Raw genomic sequence first — 9436 nt, forward strand, 5'->3', positions numbered from 1 at the left:
TTACTGGCACCCATGAAGGCTCCCAAAGTGGGTTCCTCTTCACCAGCCCTCATGATTTTGGCCAAGGAAGGCCTGAGCCCACTCATCCAGGGTGAAGGGACACATTGTCCATCCCACAGAGCCCCAGCTCCACTTGTCCCTGAGCCCCCAACCCTGCACTACACAGGATGCCCAGTAAATCCTTACTTTGTCCAGTGTTTATCCAGTCACACTCTAATTTGAAATAAAAAACGCAGCCAGTAAAAGGCCTTTATAGCTCTTCAGAGCTCATAAACCGGCAGCGCTGGCGGACGGGGGCCAGATGATTGGGGGCTGCTAGGAAAATTTATTGCAGATTTCGGTAACTTAAACATTACAGCTCTGTGAGCCCCGGGACTGGTTTGCTGAGCAGCTCCCAGCGGCAGGGATGGAACAAGGGATGCTTTATTGGGGAAGGGAAGGGGGGGCTGACAGGTCTCACCCAGACCCACAGTTAACATCCACCCAGATTTAGACTGGCTCGTTTTTAAGGCAAGGCTTCGCACAGACTGAATCCGTCTTCACACCAGGAGGGAATGTGTGTCCAGGATCCTATCCTCGTGTCCAGGGCTGCTGGACACAAGGCTGCATCACCCTGGGATGAAGACAGTCCTCAGGAGCATCCCAGGGAGACGATGAATGGGACTGTGCCAGCACCTCCTTGTGCCAAATCCCCTGGCTTGATGGGCAACGTTGCACCAAGCCCTGACATGGGGCAGGAAGAGCCGGGATGGGCTGGCCAAGCTTGTCGTGGGAGTCTGTAGAATTTGGAGAGAATGAGAGGAAGCGGCTGGGGTGGGGAGCGTGCGAGGGAAGGCGGGTAGCAGGAGGGAAGGCATTTTTTCCTTGCCAGTGTCTTGGCTGATTCGGTGTGAACTGCTATAAATTTGCTCCTTATCTCTCAGGCCATTTAATGTTTTCATGAAAAGAAAATAGTCTGCAGGAAAAAAAACCCGCTGATAAAAGATCCCTTTGGCATTGGGAGGAATGTTAAATGTCTTTAATCAGCAGGGTCTGGGGCTCGGAGTGCTCCCGGAGCTGGCAGGGAGCTGAGAAGTTGTGGAGACTGGGCAGTGCTTGGAGCAGACTCTCCCAGCACCCTGCCGGGTCTGGGGGGGAGCTGGCATCTGCCCCCCGGGTGCCCCTTGCACTAAGAGAGGGTTCAAGGAGATGTACACCAGGGACGTGTGTGGGGTAGAAGTGGCTTTGGCTGGGATGGCTCCAGCCACTTCACCCCACAGGCTCCCACATGAATTAAAGCAAATACTGCCAGAAAGAATAAAAAGTGGGAATACGAGGCACAAATTCTATGGGAGAAAAGATAGGGATCCAAATCCTTCTTGGCTGCTGCCCAGGGCCAGGCAGGAGCATGGGCTGTGCCAGGGACTCCCCGTGTCTTTGCACCTCCAGGATCTGCATCCCTCGCCTGCGTCTGCACCTGTGGGGAGGCTGGGGGGAAGCCCCAGAGCCCCATGTGGCTGGAAGCACTCTTCCCAGGAAAGCTGGCCCACAGACCAGCTGCTGTTTGGATTTACAGTTGCAAAAGCAAATCCTGCATGAGTCCTCCTTGGGACAAACCTCCTGGCCCTTACTGACCATGCCCTTGCTCCTGCTGAGGACTGGGATGCAGGGCTGGGGGCACGGGGGTCACGAGCATCCCTCTCTGCAGGATCAGGTACTGTCTGGTTGCACTTCCCATGGTGTGGGCACTGAGATATATCCCTGAGGTTTCTTCCTTCCTCCAATAATGGGTGATGCGACTACTGGCATCCCACAGGCTGGTGCATCCCCGACTGGCAGCATCCCCACCGTGTGGCCCTCTGAAGGCCATCCCACCCAGCAGCCTGAGGCCAGCAGAGCCATGGCACAGGGACACATGAGCCTCTGAGATGCAGCTTCACATCCAGGCTGGAAAACAAACAAGGCAGCAAAAATGTGACTGCAAAGGGGATTTTTCAGGGTGGGAAGGAACACTGATGGGTTGCGAAGTCATCAGTCAGGGTTACTGGTGACTTCCCCCCCCCTTTTTTACCCCTTTTGGTAATGTTTCATTTTATACTCCAAGAGAGCAGAAATGCCATTTCAAATTAAAAAATCAAACCCTTCTGTTTCAACACACTCCCCAGCTCAACATCCTCATGCACCAACACACCCACATACCAGCTTTCCTCCCAAACACAGCCCTGGCCCAGCGGAGCCCGTTTCCAGGCAGCATTCCCCCTTGGCCAGTCCCATATCCCAGCATCCTGCCTCCCCTGCCAGCCCCACTCCCAGCCCCATCCCACCATCCACATCCCCTCTCCACAGGCAAACACATTTTCTTCCACATCCATCACGTGGAAGTAGGATGTGCGTTCTCGTGCCAGAACATGCACGGCCGGCCGCGCCAGCAGCGCCTGCACGGCTGCACAGAGCTGCTGCTGTGCTGGTTGATCGCAGTTGGCTTTTGTGGGACGGTTTTGTCTGCTCCTGGAGTGGTGGGGAGGAGCCAGGAGCTGGCACTTGCCGTCAACACTGACGTGCTGAAATTGGTGTGGTGCCAGGTGTCTCGCTCTTTGCTTGGACATATATCTGTGTGCCCACTCCCACCTTGCTGTGGGCTATTTTTGTGCTTTCAGAGGCAAAACCACACGTATTTTGTAAAGCTGGGGGTTGCCTGGCAGACTGGCAGCACCACTGGCATCACGATGGCAACATGGGATGAGAACAGTGAGCGTGCATTGGCCCTGGGCACCCGGCATCCTCCTGCCAAGGGATGTGGGCATGAGGGTCCCAGGCTCTCATCTCTGTGAAGTGCCCAGTGGCAGCTCCCCTTGGACTCCAGGGCAGCCCCACTGCCGCTGCTTTTCCTGCCCTCTGGCAGATCCCTGTCCTGCTGCCGTCTGACTCTGACGCAGGCGGCTTGGCTTCCAGACGGGTCGTGCTCGCCCCGAGCCCCAGCCAAAAGAAAGCCCCATTGTTCAGCTCAGCAAGCGGGGCCCATGCGCCGGCTGACCCCACTGACCTCCACCACCCGAAAACACAGCCCCTGCTGTCCCATGGGTCAGGGCAGGCATGGGGACAGCGACAGGGACAGCCCCTGACACCACCACTTGGGTCAGGGTCAGTGCCCAGGGACACGGACATGGGTCACAGAGGGTGCAAGGGAATGGAGCTGCTCTGTCCTGCCAGAAGGGATGGATGGATGGATGGAGGGATGCTCTACAGCCAAACCTCTCATCTCATGGCTTTTTAAGATGGACAGAAATCACTGGGAAATAGCGGAGCTGCCAAGCTCACCAGGGTGGGATGGGGAGCGGGGCTTGGCGCTGGACAAGCTGCTGCTAATGAGAAGCAGGTGGAGAGCCCGGCGTCGCTCCCCCAGTCCTCTCTCAGCCCTCAGGGTCAGCCTGTATTTTCTTAAGTCCTGATTGCAGAGAAATTGGAGGCCTGTGTGCCAGTGGGGTCTGGTGTGCTCCAAAGCAAAGGAAGTCTGACAGGACCTGGGTTTAGGTTTGGGAACGATTGGAGAGTATTCTGGCACTTTACATCCTGGCTGAGCAGGGCACAGGACCCATGGGATGATGCCTGCCCTGATCCTGCTCCAGCAGGAGCATCCTAGTTGGGAATGGCAGCAGCCCATCCAACAGCACTCAACTCATCCCCAATTTGCATGCAGGAGAAGAGGAACCCCGAGCTGCTGAGCCAGAGAGGAAACGAGAGCAGAAAAATGCGATAAACAGCTGTAAAGCCCAGCCCTGGCTCTGTGCTGCTCCCGCCGTCGCGGGTCGGCCTCTCAGACTGTTTATGGAAAGCCCAGTTTGCCGAGAAATCCATCTCCCGTTTCCTGTTGATCGCTGGGAGCCAAGGTCCCTCAGCCAAGGGCTGCCGCCGCCCGCGCACGTCTCGCTGTGAGACAGAGGAAGGGGCTGAGCACAGGGCAGTTCACAAGCTCGCGGGGACGGGGAAACGGTCCTGGGGGGCTGGAGAATCCCCTGGGAGCTGATCAAAGCTCTCTGGTGAGACAGGGCAACCCCAGCCCTTCTGGGACCCCTGGGCATGGAGGCATTGGGAATTCTCCCCCGGGCTACTCTGCACCAAAGGAGTGTGGGTGGGATGCTCACACCCACCTGCGGAGATCCAGGGCTGGGAATGTCCACCCGTTTCCAGCAACGACCCCTTCAGCCCTCGGTGTTCACCAAACACATCCAAGCCCCCAGCCTGGGGACAAGTGCTGGGTCCCCACCTTCACTCCCTTCCTGCTCCTGTGACCCCGCTGGCGGGCGTGGAGGGAGCTGCCGCTCCATGTCCGCTCGCTCAAGGCCAACACCATTGTTGGTGAAGCCGTGCCGGGTGGGAGCGGAGCCAGGCAGGGATGGAGCCGGAGCTGCAGATTCCGCCGCTCTTTACTGAGTCATCCACCCGCAGGAGCCGAGCAAGGCAGAGCTGGGTGCTGACCTGAAATCCAGCCGATCCTTTTCTCTGAATCAGGGCAGGGAGGAAGGGAAAAAGGTCGGGGGAAGGGGGGAGCAACGAGTGGGTTTTGGCTTCTCAAATCTCCCCTTTTTCCAGCTGCTCCAGAGAGAGATGGGGCCAAGGCAGTGCCAGAGGGATGGAGAGAGGCTGCAGAGACTCATGATGGGGACAGACACAAGGAGATGACAGGCTGCAAGGAGAGGGAAGGGGCTGGGAGATGCCAGAGGGGTATGTGTGCCCATGTTTTCACTGGCTCATCCCAACTAATCCTTGGAGGAGGAGGAAGGAGGGAAAGAAACACCAAGAGCTTTCCACCCCCTCTGTCACGTCCCCTCCCTGAGCTGCGGTTCCCATTGGGCGGGAATGGGGATGCTCGCCCGGCATATGCCTGGTCCAGCTCCGAGCACGTGGCCGAATCTGAGACATCCCCCCAGGGGACAGTCCCATCCCAGCAGAGCTGGGGGCCAAGGGCAGATCTGGATCCTGCTGGCTCAGGAGGATGGCTGCACACCAAAAGCCATCTCTGAGTGGTCAAATGGGTAAAACAAGCCCATCCCATAGGCAGCTGAGCCTCCCCTCCCCACGCTGTCCCCTCCTCAAGCCCCAGCAGCAATCGCTGTTGCAGGAAATCCTGCCTCCAGCCCTTCCGAGGCCTCTCAGACCCCCCAGCAACGCCAGCACCAGAGCCAGGGAGAACACCCACCCCAGACCCACCCCATCCCTACCCCTGGGTTGCTCCCCATGAGCGGGGGGGGGGGGTCCATCAGCCCAGCTGGGGAGCTGGGGACCGTCACCCATGTGGTCACCAGCTGCTTGGAAATATTTCCCTGGCTCCGGGTTATATGTACAGATTTTTATAATTATTAGCCTTGGTAATTTACCGTAAAATATTTATTCTGGCTCATTCCAAGGCGTTTGATTCGTGTTGGGTCCGTACGGCTCGGGGGGGGGATTGTGTGGGGGGGTGTGCATGGGGAGCCACGCGGCCGTGCGGGGCTGGATGCTCGCTCCCATCCTGTATAAATATCCAAGTGGACGTGTGTGGCCCAGGGAAGAGACCCTGGTGGCAGCCAGGATTGGGGGTCCAGCTCGCCGTGCAGCTCCTCTCGCCCTCCTACTGCAATCCCAGCCACGCCAGCCCTGCGGGACACGGGGCAGGGGAGGGTGGAGGTGATGTCCTGCAGGGAGGGAATGTGGGGGTAAAGCACCCTGGCAAACCCCGATGAGGGCGGGTAGGTGGAGGTGGCAGGGAGGGACGAGGAGGAGGAGGAGGAGGAGGGTCCCGGGGGTGGCAGCGGCGATCCCAGCACGCCTGGGTGGTCGGCAGGGCTGGGCTGCTCGCGCCTGGCTGCGGAGGATGGGCTGGGAAGATGGGAGCTGAGATGGGCTCTGTGCCGTGCTGAGCCCCGCCGTGAGAGGGGAGAGGACACCCCCAGCACCATTCCCTGCCTGCCCCGGCACTGGGATCCACGTCACGGCTCTCCAAGCCCCAGGGGCTCCATGAGCGGCGACCCCCATGACGCGCGGGGAGGCTCCAGCGATGAAACTCAACCCAGATGTGCAACAGCGGGAACCCTTTAACATTTCCCTGCTCTGTGCCTGGAGCTGGAAAGCCCTTCCAACAGCCCTGGCTCCCGAGTTTCTCCTCTCTCACTCCCCAAGTGTGCCCTGAAAAGGAGCTGCAGATATCGTCCCAGGGAGGGACAAGGGCAGGGACCCACTGGGGATGCTCCAGTATCTCTGGGCAGCGCCGAGATCATTGGGGAAGGCAGCAACCTGAAAGCACCAGCAAACAAACAGCACCGAGTCCCACAGGGCTTAAAATGACAAGAAGTATTAAAATGGTTGAAAAGTACAGATTATGTGGGCTGAGTTCCACCCCCACCGCAGTGCCAGCCCCTCGGCAGTGGGAATGTGCTGGTACCAGCATGGGATTTGCCGCTCCATGAGCTCAGACAAGTTTCATCTGCATTGACGTGGCCAGAAGCTGGATTTGCTCAAGGAAAAGTTTCCAGGACAGCCAGAATCACACTCATCTTGTCACCCTTTGCCCCCCTCAGAGTCTGGAGCCTTGTTTAGTGTCTGCCTTCACTTTTCCTTTGGGCTCAGCATCCCCTCACAGCCCTTCCTCATCCTCAGCCTCCTGACGCTGGAGGACACCCTAGCCTGCCTCCCAGCCTGCCTCCCAGCTGGCTCCTGCATTATTAAACCAGATCCTCCTTATCAGCCTTTATCTTTTTCCACTCATGCAAAACCTGCCTGGTTCTAGCTCTGCCAGCCATCGGTACTTCCATCAGGAGCCAGAGGGCATCGGGACACCCCTTCGGTGCTGCCACTCCTCTGGGGGTGGACAACCCACCGCTTCCCCGCCCCCAGAGCCCTGGGAAGCAGCCGCGACTCCCCCCGGGCTCAGAGCTGCTCTGACACCTGGTTTCAATAATGAGCGGCGCGGGAAGGGACAAAGGCGCCTTGCAGGAGGGCAGCGGGATGCAGGATGAGGGGCTGGCAGGTGGGGCAGGAGGGGGGCTGCAGGGCTGGGATGAGGGGCATGCTACCGGGGACACCAGCCCAGAAGCTCTGCGGGGCTGGGGGGGCCCAGCTGCCCATCACCACATCTCTCTGATAAAACAGCACTCACAGAAAGGGGTTAACTGCAGGCACCGGAAAGCTGGGATTAATGGAAATTGGTTATAAGAATTTTCCCAGATGGAAGAAACATCTTTTCGTCATCTGTCCTTTGACATTTCAAGTGTATTTTGCATCCCCAGCATTTTCTGATTTGGGCTGTGACATTTAAATGGCCAATTTGTGTTTACAGTCTTAGGCGTTGTAAATATCTTATATATAAATGTCTTTGCATGTATAGGAGACATTCTATACATTTGTATCTTTGAAAAAAGAGCTATAAATCTTTACAGGAAAATGTAGATCTCCTACAAAAACATTTCTGTCAGCTTTGTAGTCACAGGGTAGATGAACATGTAACAGAAATACATTGACTTTTTCAGACACTGGGATTTAGTATTATTTTATCACAAAGTGTAAATATGTCACTTCAAAATCATGAGAGGCATTAAAAGAAATATTTTGCATGGCTTTTATTCAAGGACTTGCTGACTTGCACTGTCCCCCCCTCCAGTGGTCCCATGACAAGGATGCAGCAGTATCAGGGCTGCAGAGCCAAGGTCACGTCCCAGCAGCTGTGGGGGTGATGCAAAGGGACACGGCTCTCCAGCGGGGCCTGGCATGGCCACAGTCCCCTCCTGGCACACAGCACTGTGTGACACCACAGGGGGCCTCAGGCAGCTTTTGACTGCCCCAAATCTGACCTTCCATGGAGGGTCCCATCATCCCAGCAGGAGCATGACCACAGCCAGAGCCTCACCAGCAGCACCTCTGTCACCTACCTCCCTGTCCATGACAAGATCACTTGGGAGGCCCCCAGCCTGGAGCAAAGGGCTGTGAAAGAAGGCAAAGCCATCGCTGTGTTCGCAGTCCTGCCACAGTATGAAATATTTGCAATATCTGCTTTTACCCCCACCTGGACTGGGGATGCCTTTCTCAAGGGGGCAGGGGGCTCCTCCCATGGTCTGGGATCTCTGTTATTTATAGGGTGCAAACACAGCCTGCTTCTCCCTGTGAGAGAGCAGTTTCCATGGCCTGTCCTGACTCCTCCATGGATTTCAGAGCCAAAGTCCTGGACAGGGCAGTGCTTGCTGGGCTCTGGCCTTTTTGTGTGCCTCTTTGGAGGAGCAGAGATGGGAGGTGGTTACAGAGATGGGGGGATGACAGCGACATTTCTTCAACCTAAATTCATGGCATAGACATTCTTTGATTGAAATAATTCTGATTTCTACTAAGTCTCATTGTAAAGCTTGATTTAAATGTCGAGGCTCGGCAGGCTGTGAAGGCTGGGGACAGCACAGAGTGCTTGGAGGAGGAACCCATCCCACCATAAACTGCTGAGCACCCCCACCTCCATCTGCTTTGAGGAGCCAACACAGGAGATGGCTTCCAAGTCATCCAAGAGGTTTCTGTCTTGTCCCCCTGCCCACTCTGCTCCCCAGATGGTGGAAGGCACAATATCCCTCTACAGGGGTTTGCATCCCAGCTATGCACGGAGCCAGGGCACTGCCGGCAGCAGGGCAGGAGGAGCTGGCTGGGGACAATGTGCACCCCAACTGCTGGCACTGCCACCTCATTCCCTGGCAAAACCCCCCTCCAACTCCTCCTTCCCACGGCTGGGGGTCTTCAGTCAAGTGGGGCACCTGGAGGTAGGATCCAGCCCCAGTCTGTACAGCTGTGCTGGGGACAAGGGAAGCGTTAGGATTAGGGTTAGATTGAGGGGACCACAGATCCCTGCATTCAGTGCCTGCATTCAGTGGCACATCCCCATGAGTTACCCCACTGCCTGTGGCCAGCAGCCTCCAGCACTCTGCCCAGCCAGGCCAGTCCTGCACCCTCTGCCAGCATCTCTCCTTCCCAGCACCCCTCCTGCCCGCACCTCCCTGCCTGCATCCCTCCTGGCAGCTGGGCGGGCTGAGGCACAACCAGCATTGCCTGACCCCATGTGAAGAGCAGCCCAGGCGCTGCTGGGGTCCATATCCCTCCTGTAGATATTTCCAGCAGGGATTCAGTGGCACATCCCCAACAGCCAGAAGGATACAGGACACGTTGGGGCATGGATGTGGGATGTGTCAGGACGAGGATACAGGACGTGTCAGGGCATGCTGCAGGATGAATCAAGGTGCGGAAAGCAGCCATCAGGGATGGACCCAGCCCCACAGCAGCTCGTGGGCTGGAAAGCCGGCCCTCACCATGGCCACTGTGGTCCTGCCTGCAGGCTGGGGCTGCCAAGGGCTTGGAGCATCCTCATCTTCCCCTCTGGGAACCCCAGGAAGCTGCTGACTCCCACCCACTGCCCCATGCAGTTCATGGAAGCTCAGACCTGGGCAGGGGCTGC

Source organism: Corvus moneduloides, chromosome 15 (genome assembly GCF_009650955.1).
Source record: "Corvus moneduloides isolate bCorMon1 chromosome 15, bCorMon1.pri, whole genome shotgun sequence".
NCBI classification, from domain to species: Eukaryota; Metazoa; Chordata; class Aves; order Passeriformes; family Corvidae; genus Corvus; species Corvus moneduloides.